Genomic DNA, 20,752 nt, shown 5'->3' with positions numbered 1-20,752 from the left:
ATGATGTGTGAACTATGTTCTCCAGGTGTGACTTGGAAAAAGAAAACTTTTTTGCAGATGTACGTTGGTACTCTTCTAGTTTAAAGAGGAAAGAGATCCATTCACCTCTTCTCTTGTTTTGGTTGTTAGTAGTAAACGTATTTTGATTATTCTGTTACATTTTGGGAGCACCACTGTTGTACTCTACGTATGTATGAAGACTGGTCTGAAAGTAATGCCTCCTATTTTATTACACTGGCCCATGACATCAGAGGCAGATGTTGGTGGTATAGCAGCAGAGAGGCAGACTGACAGAATGCAGTCTGACATGGAAGTGTATATAAAGCAAAGGTGTGGAACTGAATTCCTTCATGAGGAAAAAAATTGCATTCACTGACATTCATTGATGCTTCTATACATTTATGGAGGCCAAACAGTGGATGTGAGCACAGTGAGGTGGTGGGCAGTGTGTTTCAGCAGTGGCAACAGCAATGTGAAAGACAAGCCACATTCTGGACAGCTATGCATATTTTTAAGAGTGCAGCACACAGGCTCTTGATCATTGCTGGTGAAAATGCATTGCTAATGGTGATGGTTATGTTTAAAAATAGTGCTTTGTAGCTGAGAATGTGCTCTATCAAATAGTTTTATTTTGTTCTTTGTATCTGCCGTAGTTTCCATGGAAATAAATAGGAGGCATTACTTTCAGAGCAACTGGCCAGGGGAAAAAAGGATCAGATCAGTGTTCTTCATTTTGCTGTCTGCTGCCTGCTCTGACAAACTAATTCCAGTGAAAATAAGAATCCAGTCTTGAAGTAGTGGGATTGGAAAAATCCATGTGGTCTTCCTATTCTCAAAAGTACATCTGCAAGAATCGGATGTCTGTCAAAGTAGCACACAGTCCCTGGGTAAAATGAAGTTAAGAAATGATGCATCCAAACTGCCTGAGATGCTGCAGGGCTTCAGAGATGTCTGTATATAATGTCCCTCAGGATAAAAACTGGATTGCCTTAACAGGGAACTCAGTGCAGATTTCCTCAAATTTTGAGGAGTTAAGGGTTATTTCAGAAAATTAAGGAATTACTTCTAAGGGTGAAGGAGACATTTAAAATTTGAATAGATACATTATATGAACGGTGTTGTACAAAATACTGTTCAGTCATATAGGAAGAGATGGAGGAGAGGGGAATGCTGTTAAAAGCTAGTATAAAGGTTAATAGAGGATAACATTCACAATTAAAGGGAAAGCATTGGTACCTTTTGCATTTTTTGGTAGCATTGTATCAATACATAATATCAAAGTGTGTTAGTATTTTGTTAGTATTTTCATTTAGCTTACACAATAATTATGGGCAACTTGCTTCATTTAGCAATACAAACTTGCAGCTGCCAAGATGCACAAAATATCAGAGGGTAAATAATTATGCACTGCTTGCATTACACAGATTTTTATTTTTATTTTTCCTTTAGCCTTACATTGTGACTATATAGCCTGTATTGAGGTATTCTGTCCTCTTCAGAAAATGATTATATTTATGACAAGCTCTTGCTTACACCTTGACTGTCAACAGATAAGAATTGGGATCCTTTTGTGGGTAAATTCTGAGACCACGGCGTATTAAGCAAGAATGTCTCACACTCCTGCCTGTTATAACTGGCAAATTTGGATTTTCAGTGTAACATTTAGTTGGCTTCTTTGTAAAGAGTTACATAAAGCTTAAAAAGGGTAGTAGTTCAGTTCATCAGCTGACAAAACAAAGATCCTAGGTCATTAAAGAAGAAAATAAAAGGCTCTTGGAGTTTCAGATTTTACACATCTCTTCAACTACTCTTCCACATTAACAAACAATTTTGCTGAGATGTAAACCCATATGCTTTCAAGAGACATCTTCCCGGTAGCAGTTCTCCACCCACTGCCTGTAATGAATGCTGCATTTTTCTGATGACATTTCTTTTGCTTTCCCCGGACTCAAAGCTAACCAAAGAAGTTCAGTTGCTCTTAGTCATTACTCACAGAAAAATAAAGGTATCCACTCAATATTCAGAAGCCTATTATCACTGGCTATATTATAAAGAGTATACAAGTAATATAATTGCTTTACATAAACAGAACTTTGTATGATCTAAAATACTACCACAGAGTTTAACTAACCTGCTTTTTGAATGGGAGAGAATGTGAAAAATCACTTCTCTCTTTATAACCTTGGGCTTTTACAGACTATACTCCCTAAAGCCATCTCCTTTTCTGGATTAAAGACTCTGGGTTGAAGTCTATTCTACTGTTCTATATACAGCAACTATACTTAACGTGTTTTGTTGGCCATCTCTTTGTTTTTTCTATCTATTACACTCTTTTCCAGTTTAGAAAATCAGACTTGCTATTGGTGTTTTGAAGGCAGGTCTACCAAGCAATCAGCATGTCATAATTCTTTGCTCTTCTAGGCTAACATTTCCTACACACTCTTTTCCTGGAGGCATTCAAGGCCAGGCTTTATGAGGCTCTGAACTACCTGATCTAGTGGGTGGCAACCCTGCCCACAGCAGGGGGCTTGGAAACAGTTCATCTTTAAGGTCCATTTCAACCCAAGCCATTCTATGATTCTATAATTCAACAATTCTATGTTTCTACAAGTCCACAGCAATAGGTACCACTGCTCTATTTAGTTGCTTGATGGTACCTATCACAGCTTCTTGATCTCCTCCTTGGGGGAGAACAGTTTATTTTGAATCCATCCTGTTTTTCTCATGTGTATCATTGCTACACTCATCAACATTGTTTCACCTGTCATTTAACGACCACGTCAACAGCACGGAGGCATGCTTCTTCAATCTTAGTAATTGCCTTGTGTTTTCACTATCCTCACGCACCTCATATTACCGGAAAATTGGCAGCGTATACTTCCATGGCCTTTATCAATGAACAGCAACTTCAACATGGTTTTCTCAAGAATTTCATGTGTTATTGCCCTCCACTGATAAATTTCAACATTTAATTTCTCACTTTTTGCATTTTTTTTTCACAATTGGGATCTTTCCTCTTATCCCAGAACAGATTACTTTCTCCAGGATCCTTTAATGAGAGTTGGACTTCCACACATACATAAAGAACAGTTAAAATTACAAGAAGCTAGATCTATCTAGAAATAGAAGACACCTAGTAATAGTTTTTGATTATATACTTAGCTTGAGAACTGAAGGAAAAGAACAGTGACAAGGTAGAAAAACAGAACAATGTAGAGACTTCACAAAAAAACACTGTTTTAATACATCTAACAGCAGATCAAGGGACAAAATTAGAATGTTATGCACGAAAGTATGTTATGTGATCTCTCTCCTAGCAGAATATAGTAAGCATAATTATTTTAAAGAGCAGGGACAATCAGGAAGCTAAAACATAGAATGATTTAGGTGGAAAGGGACCTTAGGAGATCCAGTCTTCTGCTTAAATGTGCTAACAGCACAAGAAAGCAGAGTTTCACTGCAGCTAGAACATAAGATCACAGGAGAATACAAAGGCTATATTTTCAGCTGCACTGCATGAAGTCAGTAAGGTCCAAATCTTCAGATGTGGCAGATGAGTTACCATCTGCTTTTTTTCCTAATCCTTCCTATTGTGAAGCACATACAAAATGATGTACAAAACAAGCTGGACATCAAAATCTGTATGTACCTTCAAACAACTTATTAAGCTGAGAAACAAAATTCTGAATTGTCCAAACTATCTGAGATTGGTAAAATAGAAATCATCTATCTTCCATCAGCTGTCCTAGTGAAATCTCAGTCATCATTCTGCTGTGACTTAGTTTCTCTGGGTTAAATTGAGTTGTGAAAGGTGGTATTATTGAGTTGCCGAAGCATATTTGAGCTGCCATGGGATGACAGCACCTATGGATGGTCCTGCCCATGTAAGAGGCAGCACATGGTCAAACAAAGTACCCCAGGGCACCTCCAGTGGCAACAGTTACCTGCACAAGCAACTGAATTGGCCTCTTCATCTGCTCAATGTTGGTAACTACACCTTCCACAATTAAATTAAGTTTCCCTGAAAATGGCAAATTTTCAAAACAAAGCATTTCATTGGAAAAAGAAGTCTTCAACATATATTTTCAAAGATAACATTTAAAATAGACATTGCTTAAACATAATCACAGTTTTAAATAAAAATTTCCAGTTTACTGATTCAAAATCTTGGCTTGAAATGATACGTTAAAGGAGCAAGATAAAATAAAACTGAAATGTAAGGTACTGACATTACAGAATTGAAATGAATGTTCTAAACCATTTTTCCCTCAATCTTTGCCTTGATTTTTGTCCTGATTCAGTACAGGAAAATGTTTTGATATGTTGAAAATTTCTGTGGGATGAGAATCCATTTCTTGCTCATCTACAACACTAACTAATCTTTGTAAAGTATTTTGAGAACATAGCAATCTAAGATTGAAAGATACGATTAAAGCTATTTAGCACAGAGATAAAGCAAGGCATAAAAATAATTTAGAAGTATAAAGGATAAAAAGAATATCTAAGAGTAAAACAGGCTGGTTAAGACTCCTGCCTCCTTACTTTAACAATGAAATCTTATTACCCAAAATGCCTACCCTGTCTATTCAGTTAAAGACAGAACTGGTACATCCAAAGTGGCTGAAGCTGAGAGATAAGGTCTACTTAGCATTTGCTTCTCATTCTCATGTCTCCAGATGGAGAATGCTCAGATTTCATATGCACAAAGACATGATGCTTGGGTAAGCAGTACTAAGTCTGAGAGGGCAACAACCTCCCAGTCTTTCCCAGTAGTCACAACTCTGGCAGTATATTATGATGCTGACAGGGACATTTCCTACAGAGGGAATACCTCACTAGCCATCCACACGAACTGTTAGTATTTCAGAAAATAAAGAACACAAAAGCACAGAAATGAGAAAATCTGACATTTTGAAAGCAAACAAGTCTTACAGAACAAATGGAAATCCAAGAATTAAAGATGTGTATTTTTGCTACAGTTGCATATTTGGCTGATTTGCAAGACAGGCACAGATAACAGCAGGAAGAAGAAGCATCCAACTGCAAAGCTGCAGAAGTTTCTGACTAATAATCTTAAAATCTATTGTAAAGTAAGAGACAGTTTATAACTTGTGAACTAAAAGATAGCATGTAGTTTGGACATTCCATTGGGATAGTAAAAACAGAGTAGAGAGCTCCTTTTTTTTCTCCTTTCCTACTACTGTTTATATTAGCAAGGCAAAAGAAGGCCTCAGTATTATGCAAATTTGGAATATTAAGATAATGGAAAGTTGAAAGAAAAATTGTTTAAGGAAAACCTGAAAGTGTATTCAAGTAACCTATGAAACTACGAGCCTTGTTGCTGTGACATCAAGAGGCATTTATTCCTAGGCTGAGAGCACAAGTAGAGGCAAAGTGGTAAATGAGAAACAACTAACGCTATTCAACAGCATAACAGCTTTAGAGCATCTGTACACAGAAAGAGATCACATATGAAGTAGAATTCAGCAGTACTGAAGTAAAATTTTGTACAACACTCATTCTAGACATAGTTTTGGGAAAGGCAATTTAAAACATGACAGAGATTTTTTCAGGTTGTTATACAGTAGAGCATCTAATTCAGTAAAGAGTATTTCAGGTTTCAGGGGAAGCTCATGTGAATATCACAAGAAATCACGTAATGTTCTTAAGTGTGATTCTACAGTGTGTTAGTTCTGTTTAATGGAAAATGAGCTGATGATACATTCATGCTGTGAATATAATTCTCACAAGAACGCAAAGATTTCATTAGATATAATACGTGCCAGCAAAGTAATTGTAGGCTGTGCCCAGAGGCACAACACAACAGAAAAGGATTTTATTCCCACTCACACAAGCATCACACATCCTACGCTGTGCCAGGGTGTCAAGGGATTCCAAGAACTCAGTCAGCACGGATGACAGCAGATAGGAAGGGAAGGTAGCACTAACCTTGTAGGAACGACAAATAAAAGATGGAAAAGGATTGAAGGATAACAATTTGAAATAACTCAGTACAACTTGGAGCTTATTTACCAGTCATCTGGACATGTCCAGTGTCAACTCTTAGGTTCACAGCAACAAGAAGTAAGTGAAAAACACTGGCGAAAGTAACTGATTAAGATAGATTCCCTTACGAGTTGGATGAAACAGCAGACAACAGTAGACTTTTTAATCAAATAATAATTAGCCAACTTGAATTCTGAAAGGAAAGTACATAGGTTTTACTAACTGAAGAAAGACTGCCTGTGTCCAAATTGAACAGGACTTCCCCAATACCAGTGGATGAAAAACTTGTCTAAAACGACATCGATGAGGAAATGAAGATATCAGGACACGGTAATGGTGCCACATTAACTGTGGGATGCATATCAATAATTTTATGGACTTAACAAAACTGGGAAAACATGGTGCTAGGGTTGGGATTCTTTTCCAACTAAAAAAAAGATTGCAATAAAAAGATTGAGGAAGTGTTCATTCCAAGATTATCCTGGCCGATGCTAGCCAGATGCAGTTCCAGCTCCTTAGCAAAAGCAGAGGATACTTGCCGCAAATCATAGAGCTGATGGATCTGAGTGGGCTCACCCACCCTCTGAGCTCAGAAGAGTTACAGACCTCAGTTTTTGCAGAGTATCACGAGCTATGAATTTTATTAGATGTGGAATTCACTGATGCGTCACAGATGACCAGAAATCAGTAGCTGGGTCCAACTACTTTTTTCATTTCAGATGGAAATAAAACTTGAGAATTTTGAAGGTATTCAAAATTGTGGGCCTGTTATCATTTTGAATATAAATTATACTTATCTCCATGCACGAAGGTGACTACAGATAATATTTGTAAGCTGAAGAAATATTTAAAATTGCATGACAGGATGAATAAGAAGTTCATATTCTAGCCTTGAAAGATGCTAGCACTTTCAAGAAGACTTACTTCTGATGGTAAGCCTCTTTATTTGCAGTTCTGCCTCAATCCAGCTGCTAATTTTATATATTCTTGTATTATGTATGATTTCATTTAGAAATTCATGTTTAAAAAGGCAATCATATTGGTACAATGTAAAATAAGGCTTGATTGTTGTTTCTAAGAGAAACTATTTCTAGGATAGATAATGGATTCTGTGTTTTTTTTTTGTTGTTGTTATTGTTTTTTTTTTTTTTCTGTGTAATGAAAAGTATGGAAGGAAAATGATTTTCAGTGTCAATATGATATTGCTGAAAGCACCAAACAGATCATGTATTTTAATACAATCACTGACACTAGAATTAATCTATAGCCAGAGCAGTAATTAACATATTTAACAGAAACATATTAGAGATGCATATTTTGTGGTTCTCTTTCACAATGGCACAGACATAATCATTCCTGGATTTTACAAGAATCTATGGAATACTTTTCAGCCATAAATAAGTACTACAGTTGGAACAGGGAAAACAATTTACATTCTTCAGGATTTTTAAGCCAAATATAATTCCGTTAACAGTGCAATGAAGCCACTAATTCCCACACATAAAGAAATGTTTCAGTGCCTTTAGCACTATCATGAAAGAGCTCATGTGTGTCTCTGTGCTTTGGGATTGCCTTGTGATGAAAGCACACGTATTCTGTTAGAAAACAGCTGTGTGTCTTCGGCCATCCTAGATAAAACCTACTCTCCCTTTGATCTGATAATTATTTAAGGGTTGAGGTAATTTAAATGAGTTTATTTCAATTAAATTACTCAATCTGAAAGTAATTATGTTGTCTAAAAATAATATACTACTGTCTTATAATTACAATATTGAATCAACAAATCATCAGTTGACTTGGGTTGGAAGGGACCTTAAAGACCATCCAGTTCCAATCCCCTGCCATGGGCTAGTTGCCACCCACTGGATCAGGCTGCCCAGGGCCCCATTCATCCCGGCCTTGAATGCCTTCAGGGATGGGGCATCCACTGCTTCTCTGGACAGCCTATGCCAGTATCTCACCACACTGAGTAAAACATTTCCACCTAAAATTTAATCTAGATCTCCTCTCTTTTAGTTTAAAACCATTTCCCCCTAAACCTATCATTATCAGACTTTGTAAAAAGTCAGTGTCTCTCCTCAAGTACTAGACGGCCACAGTGACATCTCACCAGAGCCTTCTCCAGGCAGAACAAGCCCAACTCCCTCAATCTGTCCTCATAGGAGAGGTGCTTTGGCCCTTTGATCATCTTTGTGGCCCTCCTCTGGACCCCCTCTAAGAACTCCACATCTTTCTTGGGCTGGAGGCCCAGGCTGGGATGCAGTATTGCAGATAAGGCCTCACAGGAACAGAGTAGAGGGGAGGCAACCTTCTCAGTGAACCTTTAAAAACTTATCTGTAGTTTTAGCTTAACATTTCATACCAAAACAAGTGACAAACAAAATAGTTATAAATGTTAAGGGACTCTTTAAAACTGACTCATTTCAGTGTCACCACCAGTTGAGTACCTTACTGAATTTAGAGAAATGTTGTGGGCAAAGAACAAATACTACAAATTCTTTCTTCTCCCTACATAACCTTTTTACATCAGAACACAAAAGACTTCATTTTTGAAAGTGACAAGCAATTTTGGGTGCTGAGTCAGAGACAGATAGAAAGAAGCTGGTTTTAAGCACTTTTAAGTGTGTACTACAACAGCTGCCTCTTTACCCTCCAGTAAAAGCTCTTCATTTCTCTCTCCAGCACCCTGTGTTCTGTCTTGCTCCAGTGTAAAATGTCCTTGCAAAATTGCACATGTGGTGCTGACCATGCAACCCCCTGTCTCTGTGATATACTTTACTCAAGAGCATACAGAGCAGAGATCTGAGACATCTGAGCATTATGATGAGTGGAAGGATGTCTTATGGGATGAGTAGGAACTGGTACTGCCTGTGATACCCTTGTCAGCTACAGGAATATGAGTAGCACTGTATCTGTCTATCGTCCTCCAACACGTTTTCAGAAACTTACTTCCAAGCATTTGTTAGTGTATTCAAACTTTGATTTTTCCCCAGAACATTAACATTATGAGTTTAACCAAGATTAAAATATAATTCCTAAGGTAGTTTCTGCTTCCTCAGTAAATTTCCCTAACAGCCTCCAACCAAAATATCTTCTCAATAAAATGTGAGATTCTATTATTGACCCTGAAGGCTCAAATACACAGATAGGTTCCTAATAACATATATTTTTTTTTTCCCTTTAAGACTGCAACTGGAAGAAGTTGTAAAAAAAATAGCATACAAACTATTTCATCAAACACAACAAAATATGGCATTCATCCACCTTCATCATTCCTGTTACCTTTCTGTCATCCAACCACTGTCAGTACTTTCCTCAACCTTTCTTTACTTCAGTAAAGCCACCATCTTTACTGCCTTCATTTTCCTGGTTCTCTGCATTTGCCTAGTATAGCTCCACCATTTTAATGATTCAGGCTGTGCCCTGCCACACTGCACTCCCCTTTCTTCTCCTTGAATGTTGGGCAGCTCTTCTCTAACACTGCTACCTCAATTCTTCGATTCACCTCCCCATCCTGCTCTGAATTAAAATACATTACTTGCACTCGAGTACACACTCCTTTCCTCACCATGAAACTGATCTAATTAATGTGTGTTAATTAATTTGTTTGGGTATCTAGCAATTCCCAGGAGTCAGTATAAGCAAATAAGATGAGAAAAGGGACATAGTCCACAGCGATAATAAAATACACCAGCAGCTTTTCACTGTCAGTCTAACTTCTGCCAGGATATGAGTGTTGCCACCACATAGGAAGCAATGACACAATATCCCAATTTTATCTTTTCTAGCGTTCAGCAAATTATAACACTGAATGCTGCCTACATCCTGCACATCAGAGCAGCTTGGATGTTTGCCTAGTGAAAGTGTTTCTCATAAACAGAAGCTGTGAAATAGTTTTGGAAACAAAGCGTTAAATTAAAATTGACATTTCTGAGATCTTTGCTAGCAGCAAAATCTTCCTTAAGATACATCAGCACAGAAAAATGCATGAACAAATTTGAAGAGCACTCTCTGTTCTGATTTAATAATACCGCTATAATGAGAAGAGGCTCCAAGGAACAAAGGGGCAAGACACAAGACTGAGGACCCTTCATTGACGTCCAAATGAGAACAAATAAATAAATAAATAAAATTTTGCAGCAGGCTAAATGTGAGCTACAGCTATTGGGCTAGCAACTGCAATTATCCAACAGTAAGAGCAATGCTCCCACAGGTGCCTGAGGAAGGCAGGGTTCCTCCAGGTCCCTCACAGAAGCAGTGCTATGTCTGCTGGTTTTGAGGACACTGCAAGCATTGTGCTCTGTCAGGCTGTTGGGATTAAGGACTGTCCCTAAACATACTGAAAGACAAAATCTGCTGGTGTAATAGAGCTGTACCCTACACCAGTGTACATGAAATAAGAAGGAGCTCCCCATGCTTTTTCACTCTTCTGTAAAAATAAATATTTTCAAGTACCTACTTGACCAACAAAAAAAAATGGCTAAATCAGTATCTGGCTGTGTTCATGGGCAGTCCTGTGCTTCACTAAGGCCTGTTGATTTTTTAACCTTCTTTTGATAATTCAATTTTCTCTGTCTCTACTACACAAAGTAGCTTCTTCTCCTAGAGCCCCATTGCCTTCATTGTTGTTATAGCTGATAAGAGACATTCAGGTTAGTCAAGATGAACCTGGGTACCACATCTACTCTCTAGGTCACAACACACAAGTGGCTTCTAGTAGAAATGCTGATGTAAACTTATTCTCTCAGGTATAGCAAAAAAGAGACACTCAACAGGAAAACACTCAAAGAACATGAGAAAATGTAAGATTAGAGAAAATTTCTCAAAGATGGGGAGGTCTTTCCACTATAGGAAAATATTTGGTAAATGAATCTTCTGCTTATAAAACAATATGGTCCATACTTCTGTTCCTTTTTAATCACATAATAAATACTACATATGTTACATTATTCTATGATTGTTATAAGAAAATCTCAAATATCTTATTAGTACCCACCTTGTGTGCCTATGTTTAAGCAACCCCTCAGCTGATAAGTGGCCACAGTATTTTTCCTGTTTCTGTTCATTATAATGTTATGCCAGCAAGTAAGAATACTCACAGTAATATCTAAACACAGCTAGGTTTTCACTATTCAAATAATTATCAGTAAAGGGACAAGCATAGCCTTTTTCTGCAAAGCCTGTATATATGAGCTTTGTGTAAGAAATTCAGAAGAGAATTGAAGGGAAATAAATTCTGTAGTTTATCATTCATCTTCGAGTGGAGTGACTGCTAAGCATCTCTGCTGCCAGTTGTAATTCCTTTCAGTTTTTACTACTATATGGTGCTCGATGCAGCAGTCCAGTTTTGGTGGTCATGTCCCTGCCTTGTGCCATTCCACTAAATTTTCCCTTGACCAACCACGTGGAGAAAGGCACCAAGGATTACTGCACTTCAGCACATATGAATGCGTTGTCCATATCCCAGTTTGTACATTTCTCTCTTTTCTCTTTCCTCACAGCTAGCTCTATTCAGTGTTTCCCCTTGGTACCTTATCACGAACAAGCAAAGATTGGCTACAGAAGTAGAGTGCATGATAAGAACTCTATACAAGTTAATATTAGCTAAGCAACGTGAACATAATTATACTGATAATATTGAAAAGGTTATTTCTCTGCTTTTGAAGAGACAAGCTCTTCATATTTTTAAAATACAAAACATATTCATAACCAAAAAGCTCTGGTCTACTCTTCAATACAGCGTATAAATGGCTTATGGATTTCATCAAAGCTGATTAGTTCATTGTCTAGACCACAGATTATTTTTATAAGATTTTTTGTCATATCTGTGAGCCATTCTTGTAATGATGGATGAGTCTGGTGTCTTAAAATCATAACTTTCTCTGTCAGCAGGGAAAACCACTGAACCCTGTCAGATGGAATATCACCTCATCCCCTGTAGCCTCACATGATGTAAGTGAATAATCCATTCTCAGAGAGGTGTACATGAGTGCAGGATGGAACCTACACATACTAAAAAGATTGTTACTCAGGAGAAGAATATGAACTATACATCTGTTACTGGAGTTTTAAATTTTTGCTCGGATAAACTGAAATTGCAACTGAACTGTTCCACTGCAGACTTTGATGTTTAAAATAAAGCTCAGTGACTTTGTCCCTTCTGAGGAATGTTATTCCTAGAAATGGTGTCTGTCATTGTTAGCTTTTTTCTTCACAAAATAAAAATGCTTATGATGTAAAAGGTATGACTGTCAAGAAAAATCTATGCTCAGTTTGCAAAGAAGTGAAACTGTGTACCTTCTGTAATTCCAAGCTAAGCACTAGAGCCTGGAATGCCATACAGTCGATTCTAAGCACACTAATAATTCACAGTAGATGCATATGTGTGTATCTTGAAGCATACTTTTCTACAGCTACAGAGAGATGACAATTTCAATTATACACAATGTGGAAAAATCAACTATATTTAAACTTAACTATATTTAATCATTCTCTTCCACAGTAAAATTAAAGACACTTATAGTAGATGCATTATATACATTAGATACATTATTATACATTAGAGGTAAGACACTGTCAAAGGTATCAACAGTTTTTATTTTAAATATTACTCACTCAGAAAAAACTGCCTGCTCGTGTGTGTGCCTCAATAAGACTTTAGGGAAAAAAAATGGAATGTGCTACTTTGAATTTCATTTTAATAGTTAACTGCTGCATAAATATATAGTATGCATAAAAGCACAGAGACTTTATAAAAGTTGTATAATTCTGAATATTCATTTACCTCTTTATTTGCATTTCTTATGCAAATCCCTCTGAAAAATCTACTCTAAACCAACTCTTTCAGAGAATCACAGAATAACCTGAGTTGGAAGGGACCCACAAGGACCACTGAGTCCAATTTCTGGCTTCACACAGGACCTCCCAAAATCCAAATCCTATGCCAAGGAGCGTTCTCCAAATACTCCTTGAACTCCAGCAGCTTAGGGCCATGTCCACTGCCCTGGGCAGACTGTTCCATGCCCACCGCCTTCTGGTGCAGACCCTGTCCCTAACCTGTCCCTTCCCAGCTGTCCCTCCCCTGACACACCTCCATGCTGTTCTCTCAGCCCTGTCGCTGCCACAGAGAGCAGAGCTCAGCGCTGCCCCTCCGCTCCCCGTGAGGAGCTGCAGCCACCGTGAGGCCTCCCCTCAGCTCCTCTGCTCTGGACTGAACCAACCCAGGGACCTCAGCTGCTCCTCGCATCTCTTGCTGCCAAGCCCTTCTACAATTTTATATCCTCAATTGGATGCTCTCTAATAATTTTATGTCCTTTTCTCGTTGTGCTGCCTAAAGCTTTCTAAAGGAAGGCAAAGTTAAATTTGCCAAGAAAGGGACTGAACAGCATTGCTTTTAAGATAACAGAACCAACAGAATCACAGAGGTTGGAAGTGACCTTTAGAGACCATTGACTCCAAACCTCCTGCCAAAACAGGTACCTTACAACAGTTTGCACAGGTAGGCATCCAGACAGGTGATGAATATCTCCAGAAGGAGACTCCAGAACCTCTCTGATATCATGTTCCAGTGCTCCATCACCCTCACTGTAAAGTTCTTCTGTATGGTAGTACAAAACCTCCTGTGTTCAAGTTTTAGGCCACAGCAACTTGTCCTATTGCTACACATCACGAAGAAGAGCTTGGCCTCATCCATTTGCCTCCCTCCCCCCTTCAGATATTTATAAACATTTATCAGATCCCCTCTCAGTCTTCTTCCTCCATGTTAAACAGACCCAGGTTACTCAGCCTTTCCTCATATGGGAGATGCTTCAGGCCCTTTATCATCTTTGTGGCCGTCCACTGGACTCCTTCTAGGAGATCCCCGTCTTTTTTGAACTGAGGAGCCTAGAACTCTACACAGTATTACAGATACGGCCTTACCAGAGCAGAGTAGAGGGGGAGGATCACCTCCCTCCATCTGCTGGCTATGCTCTTTTTAATGCACCAACTTATTGCTGTGCCATGCTAAACTACAGCCCCACCTCTGCATAATTTATGACTGTGTGGCAGATGTGTGCTTTAAGAGCCCTCCCTCGAGCCTTCCAGTACATATCGTGTTGTCTATTTAGATGATAAACTCCTGGAAAGGATTGTACTGGTACATTTTGCTGTGTTTTGTACAGTTCTACTATCTACAGTGATGAAAATTACTGTAATTTTACCCAGATATAAACTGTCCTAACGAAGTCAATGTCACATGTTCTGCAAGGACAGGGCCCCAAATGTGGCGTAAATGCAATCTGCTTCCCACTGTTTGCAGTGACTATTATGGCTCCCTGGGAAGCCATCCGTCTAAGGCTGAATTCATGGGTCACTTAGAGAGGCTGAACACTGACTTTACTGGACTAAGAGATAAGCTGCTGATACATAATCCCCAGGCCTGCAGCCTCACGTTATATACATCTCTGTGCCTCCCATAACACCCATTTGAGCTATCTGGTTCTACCAAATCCTTGCAACTCCCTGACCGTAATGACCAGCAGACTCAGACAGAGTGCTGCATCAAGTGTCCATCAAAGTCTTGTTTCAATTCCAGTTATTGTCCCACATTGTGTACTTGCAGGAAAACTACCCTCTTTTATCATTTCACACAAGATCCAGCTCTTGCAAAGTTAAAAAAAAAACAATGGGAGCAATATATCATGAATTATCAAATGACATCCCATTAATGTGATTTTCCCTGTCTACCACTTTCACAAGAATCGAAAAAACAGTGACTTTTTCAATGAACAAAAAGAAAAGAACAACAACAACAACAAAAAGAACTGCCACTGCTGACAGAAAGATTAAATTTATTTTCAGTCTGTCAATCTTGCTTTTCTACTTAATTTGATGGTAGGAGAGGGCATTTAATGACACGAGGGCATTGTGCATATCAAATCACATGCGCACGAGTGAATGGTAAGCTCATTTTTCTAACACCTTAGACTCTTATTTATAACTAAGTCACAGGACTTTAATATAAAATGGTGAGTGATTTTTGAAAGATGAATGGAATGGGAAAGTTTCATCTTTTGCTAAAAGCATATGGCTCCTGCTCTTTGGTATTTATATTTACATAAAATTACTTTCAAGTAACTAACTGGGAGGTAGCAAACTAGCTCCACCATTTAACTGTCTGGAGTAAACATTTCATCTGCAAAGCCTTCCCTAGGCTAGCAACTTCTCTCATTTGTGGTTAGAATACCATGGAAGCACAGAGAAAAACAAACCTGAGGCAGGAAGAAGACAGTAAACAGACTTGTCAAAGAAGATACGCACATGTACTGTATTGTCTATTTGGACGATAAACTCCAGGCAGAGCCCATTCTGATACCTTCTTTTTCTGTGCTCTACATTGCACTGAATTTCACACTGTTTAGAACTTACAACTGTAATACAATTTTTAGGCAAAATCACCTAAGAAACTCAGCATATCTTTCTCTGTTGGTGCAGAACACTACCCATCCACATTATCTGCAAATAACAGTTTGAAGTTTCATAAAAAGAAATGCCAGGTGGTGGGTCACTTTTAAAAGAGACTACTGACAAGTTGTCTCAAGATGCCTGCTGCCTGCCGGAGCCAAGATTTGAAACACTGATTCAAGGGTGCCACAGATGATCAAGAGCACAGACTACAATCCCCTGTTGCTGTTCCATGTGGGTACAATGCTGGAAGGCAGAATATGAGAAGAATCAAAAATGACTACAAAAGCCCTGGGAGCAAAAGTGAAAAACATTCGAGCCCAGTTTATCTTCTCCTCCATTTTACTATTTGGAGGAAGGAGGGAAGCCAGGAACAGATGCATAATACACATTAACTCCTAGCCATGTGGCTGGTGCCATCGTAATGGTTTGGGGTTTTATGATAATGGAACCTTCTATGAAGATTATAAACTGTTAGAGAGGGATGGAATCCCTCTGTCTAGAAGGGGAAGGGCAATTTTTGTGAACAGGCTGGCTAACCTAGTGAAGCATGCTTTAAACTGAAGAAATTGAGAGGTGGGGTACATAATGGCAATGCCACTGCAACAGACTAAGGAATGAGCCAAGACAACAGTAACAAATGTTTCTTAGCTGCCTGAATATGCCCATGTGAAATCTTGTAGTATCCCTCTAGGGATACCTGCAACCCTCTTCCCTCAAGCGCCTGTATAGTAATGCACACAGAATGGTAAATAGACAGGAAGAACTAGACGTGTGCAGTCACAGAACCATGATCCCATTGTGATCATGGAGACATGGTGCGACAGCTTGCATGACTGGAATGCTGTCGTGGATGGCCACGTCCTTTTTAGGAAAGGACGGGTTGGCAAAATCTCTAGGTAGACTACCTAGAATTCAGCAAAGCCTTTGACACTGTCTCCCACAGTATTCTCCTAGAAAAGCTGGCAGTCCGTGACTTGGACAGGTACATTCTTGACTGGGTAAAGAACTGGCTGGATGACCAGGCCCAGAGAGTGGTAGTTAGTGGAGGTAAATCCAGATGGCAACCTGTCACCAGTGGTGTTCCCCAGGGGGTTGGTATTGGGGCCTGTCCCGTTGAGTCACCATCCCTGCAGCTGTTCAAGAAACATTCAGATGTTGTACTAAGGGACATGGTTTAGTGGGGAAATATTGGTGTTAGGTGGGTGATTGGATGATCTTGGAGGTTTTTTCCAGCTTTGATGATTCCATGATTCTACAAAATGGTGGAGTTGCTCTTTATGTGAGAAAGCAACTAGGATGTATCAAGCTCCACCTCTCGGTGAATGATGATGGAGTGGATAGCTTGTAGGTAAGATTAAGGGGCAGTCTAATATGGGTTACACTGTTATGGGTGTACACTACAGGCCTCCTGATCAGAAGGAAAAAGTTGATAAGGCCTTCTACAAATGGAAGTAGCCTCGTGGTCCCAGACACTGGTTCTTATGGGGGACTTCAACCATCCTGATATTTGTTGGATTAGGAACATGATCAGGCATGCATAGTCCAGGAGGTTCCTGCAGTGTGTTGAAGGTAACTTTCTAATGCAGATGGTGGAGAAGCCAACAAGGAGAGGTGTGCTGCTGGGCCTTGTTCTTACAAGGAAGGATTGGCTGGAGATGTGATAGCTGGGAGCAGTTTGGGATGCAGCGATTATGAGATGGTGAAGATCAGGATCTTGTGTGGAAGAAGTAAAGCAATAAGAAGGATTGCAGTCCTGAAATTCAGGAGAGACAACTTTGACCTCTTCAAGGACCTACCTGGAGGTATCCTATGGACTAAGAGCACTGGAGGGAAAGGGAGCCCATGAGAGCTGGTCAGCACTCAAACATTACTTCTTCCAAGCTCAAGATCAGTGAATCCTCAAGAGTAAGAAATCAGGGAAAGGGATGAGAAAATCCTTGCTCATCCACACAGGCAGGAGACCCGTGTGGATGTGCAAGGAGCTAATGGATAACACGAAAGAAGAAGGTCCACAAAATGTGAAAAAAGGGCCTGTCCATTTGGGAAGAATGTTGTTAGAGCACATAGGGATGCAATGAGGAAGGCTAAGGCCCACTCAGAATTTAATCTGGCAAAGGAGGTAAAGAAGGGCAAGAAAGGTTTTTTAAGTATGTCAACAGTAAAAGGAAAACTTGGGAAAATGTGAGTCTGCTACTAAATGAGGTGAGTGCCCTGGTAATAGGGGATGCTGAGAAGGTGGTGATACTGAATATCTTCTTTGCTTCTGTCTTTACTACAAAGATTGCCCCCCTGGGAATCACAGATTCTTGAGGTAAGAGAGAATCTGGGAAATGGAAAACTTCCTTTTGGTCAAGTAAGATACGGTCAAAGACCTTCTAGCCAAAATCAATGTGCACACATCTATGGGCCCCAATGGGATGCACCCACATGTGGTGATGGAGCTGGCAGAGGGGACTGATGAACTACCATCAGTCTACCATCTTCGGAAGGTCTTGGAGAACAAGAGAGGTGCCTGAGGACTGGAGGATAAACAGTGTCATGCCAGTCTTCAAAAAGGGCAAGATGGACAATCCAGGAAACTACAATCCAGTCAGCCTCACCTCCCTCTCTTGAAAGGGGATGAAACATCTTACTCTGGATGCCATCTCAAAACAATTGGAAGAAGGATGTCAGTAGTCAGCATGGATGCACCAAGGGGAAATTGTGCTTGATCAACTTGATAGCTTTCTATGATGTCATTATTGGCTGGGTAGAATAGGGAAGAGCAGTATATCTTGACTTCAGCAAGGGTTTGACACTGTATCCCACAGCATCTTTGTAGTTAAGCTTAGAAAGTGTAGGACAGATGAGTGAATGGTGAGGTGGGTTGAGAACTCGTTGACTGGCATAGCTCAGAGAGTTGTGATCAGTGGTATGAGTCTAGTTGAAGCCCTGTACCTAGTGGTGCTCCCAGGGGGTATGTGCTGGGTTCAGTCTTGTTCAACTTCTTCATCAATGAACTGGATGATGGGATGGAGTCCACCCTCAGCAAGTTTGTTGATGATACAAAGCGGGGAGGAGTGGCTGACAAGCCAGCAGGCTGTGCTGCTATTCAACAGGACATAGACAGTCTGGAGAGTTGAGCGGAGAGAAATCTTATGAGGTTCAACAACAGCAAGTGAGAGTCTTGAACCTAGAGAGGAACAACCACATGCGCCAGTACAGGTTAGAGGATGACTTGCTGGAGAGGAGCTTTGCATAGAAGGAGGTAGGGGTCCTGACGGATGACAGGTTGGCCATGAGCCAGCAGTGTCCCCTTGTGGCAAAAAAGGCCAATGGTATCTTGGGATGCATTAAAAAGAGGGTAGCCAGCAGATGGAGGGAGGTGATCCTCCCCCTCTACTCTGCTCTGGTAAGGCCATATCTGGAATACTGTGTAGAGTTCTAGGCTCCTCAGTTCAAAAAAGACAGGGATCTCCTTGAAGGAGTCTAGTGGAGGGCCACAAAGATGATAAAGGGCCTGAAGCATCTCCCATATGAGGAAAGGCTGAGTAACCTGGGTCTGTTTAACATGGAGAAAAGAAGACTGAGAGGGGATCTGATAAATGTTTATAAATATCTAAAGTACAGGCGGCAATTTGATGAGGCCAGACTTTTCAGTGGTGTGTAATGACAGGACAAGGAACAATGACTGAAAACTTGAACATAAGAAGTTCCACACAAATACGTGGAAGAACTTCTTTACAGTGAGGGTGACGGAGAACTGGAACAGGTTGCCCAAAGAGGTTTTGGAGTCTCTTTCTTTGGAGATATTCAAGACCCATTTGGATGCTTACCTGTACAACCCACTGTAGGGAACCAGCTTTAGCAAGGGGTTGGACTCGATGATCTCTAGAGGTCCCTTCCAACCCCTGCAATTCCATGATTCTGTGAATTCTGAATTAATGTCACGTGTGAAAATAAAACTATAAAGAGTCTACTTCTCACTCCTAATATTCTACCACACAAAATGCTTTCATGCCCAGTAGTCTTTACTCATGAATTACAGTTACAGTTAATACAATCAGTTCTGAATACCTAACAAATCTATTTAAGAGTATCTCCACAATACTTAAAGGACTTAACATCTCTGTTTTAAGCAATCAGAAAATATTAATATCTGTTTTTCTGAGTAACAAATCCATTAATATTACATATGGAAACATATGGGTGCAGAAATTAAATTCTGAAGTGAAGCTTACGAAGTGTTGCACTGAATTGAGTCAAGATCATTTCCAACTGTCTACAGTAACTTGTTTTATATAGTATTAGAGGTCCCTTCCAGCCCCTACAATTCTGTGATAGTATTCACAGTCAAACTCATTTCAGTCCAGGACTTGAACATTTCCTTAAGACCAAACTAGATTGTTTGACACAGTCAGAAAAAAAAAAAAAAATTACTGTGTCATGTTTGAGTTCTACAGTATTTGTTTTATAAAAAAACAGTGAGTTAGTTATAAATATTTCTCAGTATATTTAATTATATTTTGGGGCAGAAATATTCTATAAACTTGAGATGTGTCAAGCAAAATTCAGTACCAATGATTTAAATCTATGGGACAAACATGCAGAACTCAAGGTTCAGAGTATGTCTTCTTCCACACTAAGCAAGAAGCAGTGAATGTGGAAGCTTCTAAGGATGAACTGTAATTCTCTACAAACAGCTCTAAATGCTTGGCACTAAAATAGCACAGCAGAATTACTTTAAAAAAGATGAGGATTCTCCAGCTTGATCAAGGAACATCAGTTTGTTCCTGGGACAAAGGAATGGGGTGGAGCCACCTGAGAGTGGCAAGGAATCCAGCTAAGAAGTGGAAAAAGGACAGAGGTGGAGACGTGTCAGCGCTTCCTGATTTTGTTCAGTGGACCAGTGGACCTGCAGGACTAATTCAGCTGATTTTAAAAATGGAACAACTGGAACTCCCTGTCATGTATAGCAGTCCAGTATAGCTCTTGACTGCTTCCCAAGTCAAGTGATATATCTAGCCAAAATGTGGTTACATCTTCCTACTTAATCTATGAGCATGGAGAGGTCTAGTCCAAGCAATTGCTTAAAAAAATATCAGACCTTCCAACCATATTCCAAGTTATTTCATGGAGTGTGACAAAATCAAAAGAGATGAAGAGGAAACAGATGCATGACATAAGACTGCATAAAAGTCAGAGATAGAGCTGTCAGAATGCAAATGGACATCAAAGCTTTATCTTGTTCCATCACTCTAATGATTTTGGTCAATTCTTTTAACTAGCCTAATCTTTAATAAAATTCAAATGGAAGTAC

General features: G+C 39.5%; 1 protein-coding gene across 2 annotated transcripts in view; it reads right to left on the bottom strand.

The window, feature by feature from the left end:
- The window catches only part of TRHDE (thyrotropin releasing hormone degrading enzyme), a 220,268-nt gene that overhangs the window by 57,570 nt on the left and 141,946 nt on the right, over positions 1-20,752 (bottom strand). The window lies entirely within an intron of this gene.

This window comes from Gallus gallus, chromosome 1 (genome assembly GCF_016699485.2).
Source record: "Gallus gallus isolate bGalGal1 chromosome 1, bGalGal1.mat.broiler.GRCg7b, whole genome shotgun sequence".
Taxonomy (NCBI): domain Eukaryota; kingdom Metazoa; phylum Chordata; class Aves; order Galliformes; family Phasianidae; genus Gallus; species Gallus gallus.
This window is presented reverse-complemented; position numbering and strand designations above follow the sequence as displayed.